The 14,198-nt window shown below is 48.0% G+C and overlaps 1 protein-coding gene and 1 long non-coding RNA gene across 10 annotated transcripts in view; one reads left to right on the top strand and one right to left on the bottom strand.

The window, feature by feature from the left end:
* Positions 1-4,217: 4,217 nt before the first annotated feature.
* LOC148223002 (uncharacterized) lies at positions 4,218-4,785 on the bottom strand. Its single transcript, XR_015805128.1, has 2 exons — positions 4,648-4,785; positions 4,218-4,439 (listed from the first exon to the last, which is right to left on the bottom strand). It is a non-coding gene; the product is annotated as an uncharacterized LOC148223002 (long non-coding RNA).
* A 96-nt stretch (positions 4,786-4,881) lies between these two features.
* Positions 4,882-14,198, top strand: part of ZMIZ1 (zinc finger MIZ-type containing 1) — a 346,693-nt gene continuing 337,376 nt past the window's right edge. For 5 of the 9 annotated variants that reach the window (XR_015805125.1, XM_014889476.2, XM_014889478.2 and 2 more), the window contains exon 1: positions 4,882-5,021. The gene's annotated coding sequence lies outside the window, so the exon portion shown is untranslated. Of the gene's footprint in view, positions 5,022-5,169; positions 5,515-14,198 lie in introns of those variants that run through there. The other 4 variants (XM_014889479.2, XM_088168899.1, XM_088168900.1 and 1 more) reach the window with 2 other exon arrangements.

The following is a 14,198-nucleotide window of genomic DNA, read 5'->3' as shown; positions in this document are numbered from 1 at the left end:
TTGCCTAACTGTGGCACCCTATAGAGCTCCTAGTGAGTTTTGGGCTTGGAGTACAGAGAACTGTTTGCAGAAGACTGGTGTGAGGAGTGGCCTGGTTTAGAAAGAATGACTGTAAAGAGACTGTGTCAATGTAAATTCCCATAAAAGACGTGTATCCTTAGTGACCAAAAAATGTCTCACTGATGCTCTTGTCTAGCCTGTTACATGAAAGCTCCTTTGGAGGAATCCTGTCCCTCATCTGAGTCACAAATGACTCTGTGACTTAGGCAGCACAGGTTGACAAGGACTAAAGCATGAAATTTAAGACAATATGCAAATGTTTTCAGGCCTCAAAAGGAAAAAGAGAAGAGAAAAAAGAAAGTCCAAACCTCCAGCTGCTTCCCTCTTCATGTCTTGTAATTGTTTTCAATTTGTTTTTCTCAGTAAAATTGTTTACTTTTTCCTCTAGGAAAAAGTAACTGCAGATTTGTGTAACTGCAAATTTCCTTAATGTCTTTGCATAGTAATTCCATCTCTAATTTATGAATCCAAAAAAACTCTGTTTTCTTTCCCCATACTATTAACGAAAAGACAAAAATGGACATAGTGTCAGTTTCTCATGTGTGCAGAGTCATGTGCACAGCCTGACTGCAGTCTCACTGAAAGCCAATCTCACTTTCACATACGTTTAATTTTACTGCACCCAGTAGTGTTCCTGGCATCCTTTGCTGTTGCTATATCAGGAAAAGACTTGCTAAACTTCAACACAACTATTGATCAGAGTAGGCATTTGCTTAAGCTAAACCCATGGGTTATGCCAGAGGAGCAGATCAGAGACTTGTGCTGATGGATGAGCAGTTCCATGAGGGCTCAGAAGACTTCTAAACGTGTGTACCTGGGGAGCATCAGCTGGTGTGGTGCCAGGGGTGTGAGTGTAGCAAACAGCTGCCAGAAAAGCAATGCTGATGTCAGCTCATTACGACATCAGCACTGATCCCAGGCAGTTTTTTGAGCATACTGTACACCTGCAGTCCCTATTGGGCTTACTTGAGTGAGCCCTTAACCTAGGGAGCCTAGTTACTCGTGGCTGTAGCACCCAATAGCTCAGTGTGGACTTGGGATCAAAGCCTGTACTCTGTACCTTTGGCATCTGTGGTCTGTGCTGAATCCTATTCTCCAAAAAAAGCTGCATTGATAGCAGCTACCTGATAAAATTTGTATACACAAGTAACCTGGGTATGTCTAGACGCAATGTCTACATGCCATCTCAATCAATTCCATTTTCATTATGGTACAGGATGAATTATGACAGCAGCAAAACCTAATTTGAACTGCAGCTGAAGAGAGCTAGGGGGGAGGTGATATTCTGGTTTACCATACAATCCTCTGGAGAAAAGAGTTCAGATCTGTCTTAGGTTATATAACAGAAATGAGGTTAGCAGATTTGGTCTAATCCCTCGTGGACAGGCCCACCACAGAGCATGGAATAATGTGGATAACTGTCTGTCTGCATGCTTGCTGACAGCTTTGCTACTGCAGCAGCAGAATGCTGCTAAGCCAGGATCCCAGATCAGGCACTGAGGCTTGTGCAGCCTCTGTTTTAAAATCTGTTCCAAGGTCTCTTGGTCTCAGAATTGTTGAGAACACGAAGAGCAGCCTGGTCTCTTAGAACAAACAAAAAGGGCCCAATCCTTTGTCATTTTGTGAATACTGTTTTTGCTTTGCTCTGACATTGCAACTGAATTGGATAATTAGGCTGATTGGCCTAATTGAAGACTTTATTTAGAGGGGTGTTCTTGGGGCAACACTGAATACCCTCAGCCAATCTGGCCATACATGTAAACTCCTAACTCTTTTTCTCAGTCCAACTGACCAGTCCACCCTTTATGCCACAGCAGGCAATTGGCAGTGAATTGGAGCAGCTATAAAAGTTCTTTGTTCTTTGTAGTGGATTAGCCTGGTTCCTGGATGGAAAAAAGCACATCAACATGCATTAGTGGCATCTTTCTCAATTCACAAACCATATCAGCACAGGTTGGAGAAAACTAAGAGTGTCCTAATCCTCAAGGTATTAATTTAATTTACAAAGAAACTGATAAATACATTGACTGCTGCAGCCACTTTTGGGGCAAAACTTCACAGATGACCAACACATCCTACCGAGGAAAGAGGAAATGTCTTCTGTGACTGTAGAAGTGAAGGGCTCTGTGTGGGCAGGTGTAGCAGTTGGGATCTGGCTGTGACACCACTTAACACTGCTGTCACTGCAATGCTGCCTGAGCTCGAATGCCTGCAAGTGGCAAAGGCTGCTAGGGTTGCACATCCCCTGTGGACAGGTAGCACTTCCAACCCCTTCGGTGCTTCTGAACAGTGTGTGGCAAAGCCAAATTTAGTAGAAGCAGATTCAGAGGGCACAATGGCACCTGCTAAATCACTACAATGATCTCCTGCAAGACCTTTATTTTCCTAGCCACGTACTCTATTGATCAGGCAACTTGGTTGCTGAAAGAGACAGGGTGATGCAGCTGGTAAATCCTGCATGATGTGCTCATGTGGAACACAGTCCGCAGGAAAACTACAAAAAGCTTGAAAAAGTAAATGTGCTTTTACCAATTTGTTTTCAGCCTGCATGGTATCAGTAGAAGTTGTGCTTAAATACAGTGGACCGGCCTTGTAACTTTGTAATGGGGCTGCTGCACAAAGATCTAATTTTCTAATCTTCTATTTCTGTAAGATAGTTTCAAGCAACAAAGCATCAAAACTGACTGCTTTGACTTTGCCCATGTCTAAGACAGAAGATTTGACACCTTAAAAAATATTAAATTTCATGCCTTAAAAAGATTATTAATTGCAAATTAATTCTTAAGGTATGATTTCCTGACGTCTGTGTGATTATCGGGAGATTACTGTATTGTTACAGTGCCCTTTCTGGTTAACTAAAAGACTGGGCTTTTTCTGTGCCTGCTTCAATCAGACATCTAATGCCGTGCAGGAGTGAAAAGGGCTGCACTGACTGGCCAGTATCCGCTGTTTAAGCCTGCAGTTCACAATCAGGGGGCCGGTGTGGCTCGGGGAGGAGGGCAGCGCGCCGTGACAGGGAAAGGCTCACTGCGGCAGCAGAAGCCGAACTGGCTGGAAGCGCTCGAGTCCCGGCCCCCGAGATGCCGGACCTTTGGCGAGAACCCTCCCTTGGCGGCTCACGGGGCCCTTAGGCCGCGCGGCCCGCCCGGCCCCACAGCGCGGGGAGCTGCGGCCCGGGCCGGCGGGGCCCGAGCGCTCCCGCCCCGGCGGCCGCCGCGTCTTCCGGGCAGCTGAAGGCAGCGATTCGGGCGGCGGAGGCCGCGCGGGGCACGGCGCGGGAGGGACGGAGGGAGCCGTGAGACAGAGTCTCCTCCGCTCCCCGTCCGGGCGGGCAGTGCCAGAAGGCCCCGCCGGCGGCCGGGGGGGGTGCAGGGCGGGGGGCGCAGTGCAGGCACCCCCTCCCTTCCATCCCCGGGCCGACGGCGGGGGCCCCTGGCAGCGCCCCGTGCGCCTTTAAGGGGCGGCGGGCGGGCGGGCTGGCAGCGGCATTGTTCCCTGACGTCACCGCAGCCTGTGCGGCGGCGGCGGCGGCGGCTGCTCTCAAACTTGCCTTTGTTATTCGGCGCTCCCCGGCTGACACCGCGGCCGCTCGCAAAACGCGGAGCCGGAGCGCGCCGGAGCGGCGGGACGCGCCGCCCGCCACCGGCTGGCCACCCCCGCCGGGGCACTGCCCGCCCGGGGCTCCCCCCGCGGCGCTGCCGGGGCGGGCGCCGCCGCTGTCGCCGCGCTGGGGGCGGCCGCCGGCACAGCGTCCGCAGGACCCCCCCGCGCCCCGCGGCGATCGGGGGGCGGCCGGAGGCACAGGGAGAAGGGCAGGAACAGGGGTCTTTTTTCTGGGGAAGCCACGAAGGCGTAAACGAGCGGGGCGGGAGCCGTGCCGGGGGCACTGCCCTCCGGGGGCGGTGTAGCCCCGCTGCCGCCCCGCGCAGATCAGCGCGTCCAGCGGCGGCGGACGGGGACAGCCCTGTGGGGGAGCGGCGGGGACAGCGGCGGTAGCGCTCCGTTCCGCCTGCACGCAGATGAAAAAAATTTAGAAAAAAAAAAAAAAAAATCAGACAATCTTCCCCCTTCCCCGAGCGACCCGACATCCCTTTACAGTCCCGATCGTTCTCCTCCTCCAACAAGAAGACGAATGTGACCAGCGAGAAGCTACACAGTGCTGTTTAAATTGCTTATCTTAATTGCATAATCTAACAAGCCCCGTTGGAGCAGGGATGAATATATTAGGCTTATTAACAACTCATCATAAAATATTGATTGTCCTGGAAATGTTTTATCAAGGGGAAGAGAAGTCGAGGGAGATGTTTTTTAGCAGATTGGTGCTCGTCAGACAAGGACGGTTTCTTCTTATTTTCTCCCTGGAAATCGGGCTGGATTTCCTACGGAGCACAGGGGAAGAGAAAAACAGCACAAAAACACGCCCTATTGTTAGCGCCGGGGGCCGCGCTCCGGGCGGCGGGGGGGCCCCGGCCCCTGGCCGCCCCCCCCCCCGCGGCGGGGCCGCCTCCCGGGCCCGCCCCGCCGGGCACCGCCGCCCGCACGGCTTCCCCGGCTGAGCGGGGACCCCCGGGACAACCCCGCTCCTACCTGGGTGGCGGGAGCTCCGGGCTCTGAAAATAACAGCGGCCCCGAGGGTGGCGGTGGTGGCAATAAATGCAGGGGGGTGGGGGCTAAAGTGCAATAAGGGAGCAGCAGGATGTCTCGGCGTTCCCGAGTAATCCCCCTGCCCGCCCGGTAGTTCCTTCCATGCCCGTAAAAATTCTGTCGTGAAGACGACAGACACGGAGACACCTCATGCTTGAGAGTGTGTTTGGTCCAGGGTGGTTTTCCCCTATTTAATAATACAAAAACACCGAAGGGAGTATACATATTCTCCAGCTTTCAGTTTCCAGAGTGGAAGGGTTTCCGAGTGCTTGGTATTCAGGAAGACTAAAACGAGAATCCCCGCCTTAAAAGAGACTGTAAGACAATATTTGTATTTTAACTCGTATCTAAGATTTTTAACTTCGTGTGATTTTTGGGGGTGTGTGTGTGTGTGTTGCGGGGGGAGAGGGGAAGGGAGAGGGCGAAGGGAAGAACATCCCTGTAGGAGGCAGCTCCCTTTCAGATAGGAATCTGGGACAGATTTTGCCAGCAGCCACAAAGCATGGCCCTTTGGTAATAGAATAGCCAATGTAATTTGACACTTCAACTTGCTGTGCTCTCTGCTAGTTGATTCACTTACTCACCCACTAACATTGAGCTCCTTTTCACTGTCTGTGGGCAAGGGGAAAAAAAAGGGGGGGGAGAAGGAAGAAAAAAGAAAGCAGGGGGAGAAGGAAGAAAGGAAGGGAATAAACAAAATTATATATTTAAAAATACCCGAGTAGAGCTGCAAATCAGTTGGGGAAAGAGGATTTTGCCTGCCTTCTTCCTTATTATTTTGCTGCTGCAAGGCTGCTTTGCAATCCGTAGGTAAGTTTCGCGTCTATTTGCGCTCCCTGCTCGCACCTCCCCGTTCGCGGCCGGGCAGGGGTTGCGTCTCGGCGGAGCAGAAACAATGGAGCGGCCACGCTGGGGAAATAGGTGTACAGGGAGAAAAAAAAAAAAAAAAGAAAACAACAACATATTTATTCTGCAAGGGGAGAAAATGTGTGGAGACTTCTTAAAGGGGCAGCCTGTCCCCGCTGAGGGCGCGGGGCGAGGGCGGGCGAGCAGCCGCGGAGCCGGGCCCGGCGGCGGGGAAGCGGCTCTCCCCGGGCAATGCCCTTCCCGGGCCGGCCGCGGGGTCGCGGAGGGACCCGGCCCGGGGCGAACTTGGAGCAGCCGCGCCGTGAGGCGGGCGGGCGTCGGAGCCGCCGCAAGCACAAAGGGGGCTGCGGGGACCGGGGCGGCGGCTGCCCCCGGCCGGGGCGAGCGCCGTCGGGGCGGGTTGGAGCCCCGCGGCGGGGCCGGGGCTGCGGCTCGGGGCGTGCTTGCCCGGCCGGCCGTGTGTGCGTGCCCGGCCGCCCGTGCGGGGCTCGGGGGACGCGTGGGGAAGCTTGCGCCTGTTTTCGGGGCTCCGGGAAGCTTGCCTGGGTGTACATTCCTTGTGTCTGGGTTTTGAGAGCCAGTTGGGACCTGGGCCTCTCTAGCCAGGCAGGAGGAAGGAGCAGCCCCCCTCCCTCCCCCCGTGCATCTGTCCAGGAAGCCGCCGGGCGGAGGGGAGGGGGCGCGGGGGCAGAGGGCCGGGGGTGCCCTGCCCTGCCCTGCCCGGCCCGACCCGGCCGGAGCTCGGCCGCCTTTGTGCGAGGGGAGCGGGGGAAGCGCTTCCAGGGGCGGCCGGCGGAGCTGCTCGCGGGGAGAGGGGGAATGGCAGCCAGTTAAAAGACACTTCAGGAATGTAAACATAAAAATAGGAGCCATCCAGCCACGCTCTTGTGTCCCCCCCCCCCACCCCCCCGCGGGGCCCGGGATAGCATTCTGGGCTGGCGCGGTAGCGGGGAAGGAGTACGGCAGCCTGAGACGGGGAGGAAGTTGTTACTATAATCGGGGTTTTAGACTGTAAACTTTGTTTTGCACGTGTAAAGTTTAATTTCGGTGCCGCCTCGGAGGCTGCGATGGGAGGCACGGGGCGGCGCCTCGGGGGTGCCCCTTGGAGCGCAGCCCCCATCGCCGACTTTGCCCGAGGTGGAGCTGCCCGGCCGTGGCAGCGGGACCCCCGCATCGCCGCTTTTGTCTGGGGTTGCCGGCGGTCCCGCTCACCAGCCCGGCAGCTGCACGAGTTGGTGCAAATTGCGGCTGCATCGTCAGTTTATCGAGACCGAAGCAAACTTAAGGCATAGCTCTGCTGTGTCGTCCGATGGTGCGCCGTGTGTATTTTTGTGCTTCAGTTAGTAATCTGCAAACGGCTTAATGGCTCTGTAGTGCCAGAGGAATTGGTTTTCTCCATTTACTTCAGCAGGCCTGAGTGAAGCTGGTGTTCTGACTGCTTTTTTCAATGCATTGACAAGAGAGAAGAGGATTTAACTTGGCAGCCTGAACAAATGCTCTATCAAAGGTTTCCTAAGAGACAGTAGGAGTGCTGGGGTGATGAATGACCTGGGGTAGTTTTAGGGTGCTACCTATGCAAGCTTTCTTTTAAATATGAAATGGCCATTTAGGGCTCTGAATAAAACTGCGCGCATAAGAAAGGCGACAGGCTTATAAAATTTAAAAGGGCAAAAGCCCATTAATGCTGTGGCAAAGCTTTGGCTCCCAGCTCTGGTTGAGTAGTTCCAACTGCCGTGAAGTGCCAAAGCTTTTAAGGAATCTTTAGCAACAGCTTCTCTCTAGCTGTGGAACGGACCTTGGCCTTGCACACTGGAAGTTTAATGGTGCAGCCTCTCTTCCCCAGGCAGGGGAGGGAAGGCGAGGGCAGCAGGCAGGTGTGAGGGCACTGGGGATAACCTAGGGGTGAAGCAAAATCAGGAGGGGAATTAAAAAAAAAAAAGCTGTATGCTGGAATGTATGGCTAAAACAACTTACTGGTGGGAATATGTTCAGGTTACGATACTGGGGCAGTAACATGGCACAGTGGGTAACTCAAAAAATATTACTAGGGCCAGCAGAAAAGTTTCACAAAGGAATGTAGCAAAACTAAACACCTTTGGGAAGGGAATTCCTCTGATGAACATACTTGGTCGTGGATTCAGAGCTCCACTTCCTTCTCTTGACTGGGGAAAATGTACTATGGCATCAATCTTCTCTTGGCGGGGCCTGGTGCAGGTTTGTGAATGCCAGAAGACTCGCTCTGACCTTTTTCTGTTCCAAGCTGAGGATGTTGAAACACCAGCCATCAAACAAAAGGGACATTGAAAGCAAGATCTGCAATGGAGCACGTGTGACTTTGAGGCTAGCTGAGTGCATTTGGTGGCCGTTTTCCTCAGTTTGGGGTGGGGAGGAGGAGAAGGAAAAGGTCACTTATTTTTATAATGAGGCTATGGAAAAGCTGACTTGAAATCCCCTAAATATCCCATAGTCAAGTACTTTTAAATCTTTTTAAGTGTTGTCTCAAAGTGCGTTGATTTCTGCTCTTTTTACATATGTATCTGTAATTGCTACGTTACAAGAGGAGGATTATTTTTCCCCATGGTTGCAAGGAGGACTAGGAATTTTGCAGAATCCACTGCATTAAAGAAAGAAAGAAGCTTTTAAAAAATAAAAAGTCTTTAGGGTTATGTTTTAAATCAATGAAGAATTTCCTGGGATTAAATTGACAGATTGCGATTTTTATCTACAAAAGATAACACTACCTCGAAAAGTGGCTGATTTCAAGATTATTCTGTAAATTGTAATTTAAATTTACTTTGGGCTTTCTGAATTTAAGGAGAACGCCTTTGGGACCAGTTGATATAGGTGTCTAACCTGCCAGTTACATTCATGTCAACATGGACAGATGCTTTTATTGTTTGCATTGTTTACAGTTCACAATACCTTAAATAAACGTTGATCATGATTAGAAACAATAATTGAGTCTGTGGCAAAGGATCAATGAAAACTTTGTTTCAGGAAAGAAGTGAGTTGCTGTGTATATGTACAGAGAATGTTTTGTGCTCTCTGAGATGAAATAAATCTGCGACCTTAGTATGGCGTACAATTCTGGTTTTAGAACATTTTAAGAAACCCACAAAAGATAATGGATCAGTTTTTGCAACATCTGAATGATTTCTCCTGTACAAGGAGTGGAAAGGCAAGGCTCTGTAGCATAGATCCATTCATAACTTTTCTTGGGAGTTGCTTGCCCTTTGCCCCAAATCTCTTCCACTTTTATGGGCTCCAAAGGTTTTCTGTTGGAAAAGAAAAAAGCCAAACCAGAACCAAGCCAACACCCCAAACCCTCATGGATGGCAGTTACATCACTGATACTATAGTTGGAGACAATGTTGGCTGGCTTTTAGCAACTTGATGTTTGTACTAGCAGCCTGGAAAGCCTGGTTTCTCTCCTGAAAAGGAAGAAAAATCAGTTTGGGAAAGGAAAAAGAGTTGGAATTCTTTTTGCCTTCCCCAGTGTTGTTGATAGGTTTCAGAACAACAGGGATCCAGCCTTTTTCCAGTCACACAGAAGATAATGTGACTATGAGAAATGGAGGTAGTGGCTGGCCAGGAACTCGTGGTGCCTGCTGTGCTGCTCTAACAACGTGGGTGATCGAATGCTGCGGGAGGCGTGAGCTGGGGTTGTTAGGGCTTTACCTGGGAAGCCTGTTTCTCATAAATAAGTAGGACTGCACTTAATGCCTGTGGTAGCAAATTTGACCACTATGCAATTGGCTAATTTGTTCGCTCCTAGTTAGACCAATTTTTGTGAAATTCTATCCTGTATTACACCAAAGCGGCGAGAATATTGCCAGAGAGTTTATGTTGGTTTATGCTTGTTCCTGTCAACTGCCTGTTGTGGGACAAGCAACACAAGCCCTCTTTATCCATTTAGGTGTGTTTTATGGGAAAACACAGTTAACAACACATCATATAGAACCACCACAGATACACCTCCTGCTCAGATATTGTATGTTTTCCTTACACTCAGTTCACATCTTCACTCCAAGTGTATATAAGCCTTCCACCTGATGACAAGTTGAAGCTGTCAGTAGTATTAGAAATAATTTCTGCTTTAAAATGCTGTCTTTGGCTTGAAAGGTTGTTTTGCTGTATTGATTTCCTCCTCTCCCTTCTTAATATGAAGCAGAAAACTCTTTTGTAGCAATTTTAAATTCTTACCTTCCATTGGGTTTCGTGTGATCATTAACATTCAGCTTGGCTAATGTTAGAATATTTTAAAGAGAATATAGGCTGCTAGGGAAATGTCCAGGCAATGAGTTGTAATGGATCTCCACAGCTAGACTGTTGGAGGCAGTAGTGTATTATGAGAGTAGGAGATGGCCTTACACTTGTTATATGTTATTTTTGGTTCTAATAGTTTAAGATACACTGAAGTCTACATTGCCTGCAAAGATGAAGTTTCCTGGCTTCACTACAGTGCCTCTGCCCTTCCCTTTATGGAGCAGGGCAGATTTCTATGGGTATTAGGTATCCAGTAAAAAAGCAAAGTTGTTCTTAGACAGACAAAATCACTTTCAACCTAATTTCTCCTGTAAGTGTCAATAGAAATTAAGTTACTCCACAGGGAATGACTCATTTTAAAAGAACTTGCCCTTCTGAAGGCTCATATAGGTGATCACTCATTCTAGAATACCTATAGTTCCTTTCAGTTGCTTATACATTTTAGTTCTGTAGCAGAGGACAAGGGAGTAATTTTTACTCCTGTGGTGAATGGTATAACATCCAAGAAATCCTTTCCAGTCGGTGATGGTTGATGCATTTTTAAATAAGGTTTAGGATCGAGGATCTAAGCTTGAAAAGGGACTTCTATCCTTTACACAGATATTTCTATAGATCAAACTTTGTATTTTGTCTAGTGTACTAATATTGGGGTAGTCACATACAGCCGATCACAGTAACATTCTATTAACTTAAATGTGGGAAGCGTATCCTCTGGTTGGTAATCCAGGGTTTGTTTTGACTCTGCAGACCAGCTTTGACTTGATTCCCAAAGTGAAGCTGGAAGGCTCCTGGCTCAATACCAAGCAGGGGGAGGGAGGAAAAGAAATTGCTCAAAACTCATTGATATGCACAGTACTACAAACCTGTGCAGATTTCATAAAAGCGTGAGTTTGTATTGCCTCTACTGCTCATTGTTAGTCTATATAAGAGGTTACTTATTAATTTTTTGTTTGCGTGTTTGTCCTGGCTTATGTCAGTGGATGGTGGAGACCTGATTTATAACTCAGGTCCTCATGCTAAGACATCCATCCTCCTTCAGTCCTATGAAGCCTACCCAGGCGATCATCCAGCTGCCTGATCCATAGCCAGTTGTGTTACTCTCTCCCTGTAGGGCTGTGTGCCAGATTTTTGGTACTCAGTGTTGGCTGCGGGCACAGAGGGACTCTGGTTGCTCTAAGCCTTTTTTATTTCTAGGGAAAAGCAGCAGTGCTGTGGGCCTGACTTCAGAAAGGGGAACAACTGTAACATATAGATAATACATATGTGTTGTCAAAGATAGCAGGAGAATGAAAGCCACAGAAGTGATGCATCTGATAATGTCACGCAAAACTAGTATGGAGATTGTTTGTTGTCTGTATTTGGTGTTCTTCAAATCTTACTTGTTCTCATGTTCTCAACTCTTTGCCTGGTAACTGGTAAACTCTTCTGGTGATTTAGTCTAGTAGTCAGCTTGGTCCAGATAGCCATAACTAGAGAATACTGATTGCTTGACCCAATCCAGAAATGTGGGGAAACTGCCTCGTTCATATGGCAGCTCTTTGTGCTGTGAAATACCGTTTGACATCCTTGCTGATGAGGTAAAAACACGTTTGATGAATAAGAGAAAAAGCAATACCTTGACAACAAGTTTGTGTTGTTTTTTGGATTCACGTAGTTTTTCATTCCTTTGAGACTTCAGGGCTCTGATGACTGACTGGCTGGCACAGTGAACGGTATCTGTCTTAGAGATTTCGAGATAGTCTCAAAACTAATCAGAAGGCATTATTTATTGGGACTGCAGTGACATAGATACATGACAGAATAGTAGGGGCTTCAATTGGCCATTTAGTAGCAAAAACAGTTCCCTTGATGTGTATCTGCTTGTTTCTTGGCTACATTCCTGATTCCCTCTGAGAACAGTGGAGTCTTTTAGGCTGTTCTGAAATAGACACCTCTATATCTCCATCAGTAAATTCTGCACTGCAGGTTTCTCTTCTTGTGTTTTTGAACACCCATTCTGAAAACAGATGAACTGATCTAATACTGGTTTACTGTGTAAATAAGGGCACTATGGGATGAGAAAGAAGTGCTGGACAGTGTCGAGGCTGACACTGCAGGGCAGTTGGTGCTTGAAAAGGTTTGAAATGAGATTTCCCTGGAAATTGTCTGGTCTCACCCCAAGGAGGTTTCAGAGTCTACCTCACCAAAATCAGACATCATCATAACCTTGTAAGGTGTTCTTATGACTTTGATTTTGTGTGAAACTCAGACCCTTCCCTGTGCTCTTCTCTTGGACATGAGTGTTGTCCAACAGCCACCTGCTAAACGGGCATTCTCTAGCTCAAAGGTTACCATCTGCTCTTGGTTATTTTAGAGGTGTGAGAGTGTGATGCATGAAGGGAAAAAATCCACCACAAGAGAGTTCAATGACAGGGAGGAGAGGCTTGAGCCTGAGTTGCAAGACCTCCATCCCTCCAACTACAGCCACTTTCTTGAGGAAATGAGAAATTCATCAATTGCTGTGCTGCTGTGTCTGTGCCCAGTTTGAACAGCACTTCTGTTTGTGCAGCCTGAAGGTGGGATGCCCCCATAGATAATGTGAAAATAAGAAATACCTTACATACCATTGCTTTCACATAAGCCTTAGTTTTCCTTTGTATTGCACATCTCTAAGATATTGGCTGTTCTAAGTGACAAAAAAAAGCCTTATAAACATGAAAATTTTCATAGAAAATGCATTTGTTTAAAATACGTTGCAAAATGCAAGTTCTTGCAGCTAAACTATTTTGACAATAAGCACTTGTATGCTTCAGTTTTAAAACCATGATATATTTTTAAGTGAATGGAAGAGCTATTTGATTATCTTCCCCTGTCCTGCCAAAGTGCACCAATCCTAATTCCCCCTAAAAAAAAAAAAAAAAAAAAAAGGGCAAGAAAATGCTTTAAAAAGCAGATTTAGAGACTACATTGACACTGAATTCTTGGAAGAGCAGTTTGTTTATACATCTACCCACAGATGAAAGAGAAAAGAGTTTATTATCTTGCAGGTTTACAGGAGAAAAGAAGAATGATATGGTTGTCAGGCAGTCTATACAGTCTCTTAGTGTCCTTCTTGTAAATTCTGTGTTTGTTTAATGCTTATAACTCTTTTCCCAGCAGTGGGATCACTTCTTTACAGCTGTTACATACATAGCTTATGCTTAGGTCTCCCGTACAGCAACCCAAGGCTTTCCCCAAGGCTTTTCAAGTAAAGCTTCCCTTCTCCACTTAGCACAGATTGATGCACTTTACAGTTAAACTTTTTCTTTTCTTAAACTGGAATTCTTGTTATAAAGGGTGTCAGGCCAGTGAACTGTCATCCTGTACGTGCTTTCGTGATCCTGACTATCTGCACGCTCAGTTCACTGTCCTTTAGGTGCTTGACAAAACCTTACTTTTCTGTTTCACAGAAAAACAAGATACTGAGTTGCAGTGGGCACTTATGTGCAAATGTGGATGGTAGTTGTGTGACTGAAAAGGTGAATTCAATGTTTGTTGTGCTGTCAAGGCTGTTTCTTTACAAACTAGTGTTCAAATTGACATTCACCAGTCCCTTTTAGATTCTGAGATACCCACTCTGATATGTCTCACCTGGTAAGACTTAGAGCAGCTGTCAGTCCTGCTTTTAGATGTTTGTTTCAGGAACCGTACTTAGGTCTTTGCTTGTTGTCTCAAGTGTGAGATTTCTCCAAAAATCTACATCACTGTTTTAAAAAGGATTGGGTTGCAATCCGGCTGGAGTTAGATACCATTAGAGATGGGAGCCTACCAGCTTTCCAAATGAATGCGTAGCTTTGGCTTTTGGCACTGTGATACTCTGACATCTCTCACATTAAAATCATAACAGTATTATGTAAGGAGAAGTTATTTTGGGTCACTAGCAGAGCCCTCTCAGACTTCGTTAAATCAGCCTTGCAAGTTAAAAAACTTGGGCTCCCATCTTCTTCCTGCAGCTTTTTGGCAATAAAAATGTGTGGGTGCTATGTCCTTTCTCAGTAATTTGCCCTCTGCTCTGCTCGGGCTGCATCCCTGGCTCTGAACCTGCTTCTGCCACAATTCGTGTGGCTGTGGGGAGCCCTCGGAGAGGAAGGGCTTGCTCAGCACTGCCTTTCACTGGCCAGCCCCGGCTGCTCTGAGGTGGGATGGAAGGGAGGAGAAACAGGGGGCTCTGTGATCCTGCTGCTCCAGGCTGGATACCCAGGAGGGCTTCAAACTCCATTAAACAAAATTTCACCTCTGCAGTGGGCACTTGGTTGTTTACGTGTAACTCAGGAGTCACTGTTTCATTTGGCCTTGTTATTCTTTAGCAAAGGACAAGTGAAACACCAGCTGTTGGTGACCAG

This window comes from Sturnus vulgaris, chromosome 8, assembly GCF_052056855.1.
Source record: "Sturnus vulgaris isolate bStuVul1 chromosome 8, bStuVul1.hap1, whole genome shotgun sequence".
Classification (NCBI taxonomy): Eukaryota; Metazoa; Chordata; class Aves; order Passeriformes; family Sturnidae; genus Sturnus; species Sturnus vulgaris.
Note: the sequence above shows the minus strand (reverse complement) of the source record. Positions and strands in the feature narration are given on the sequence as shown.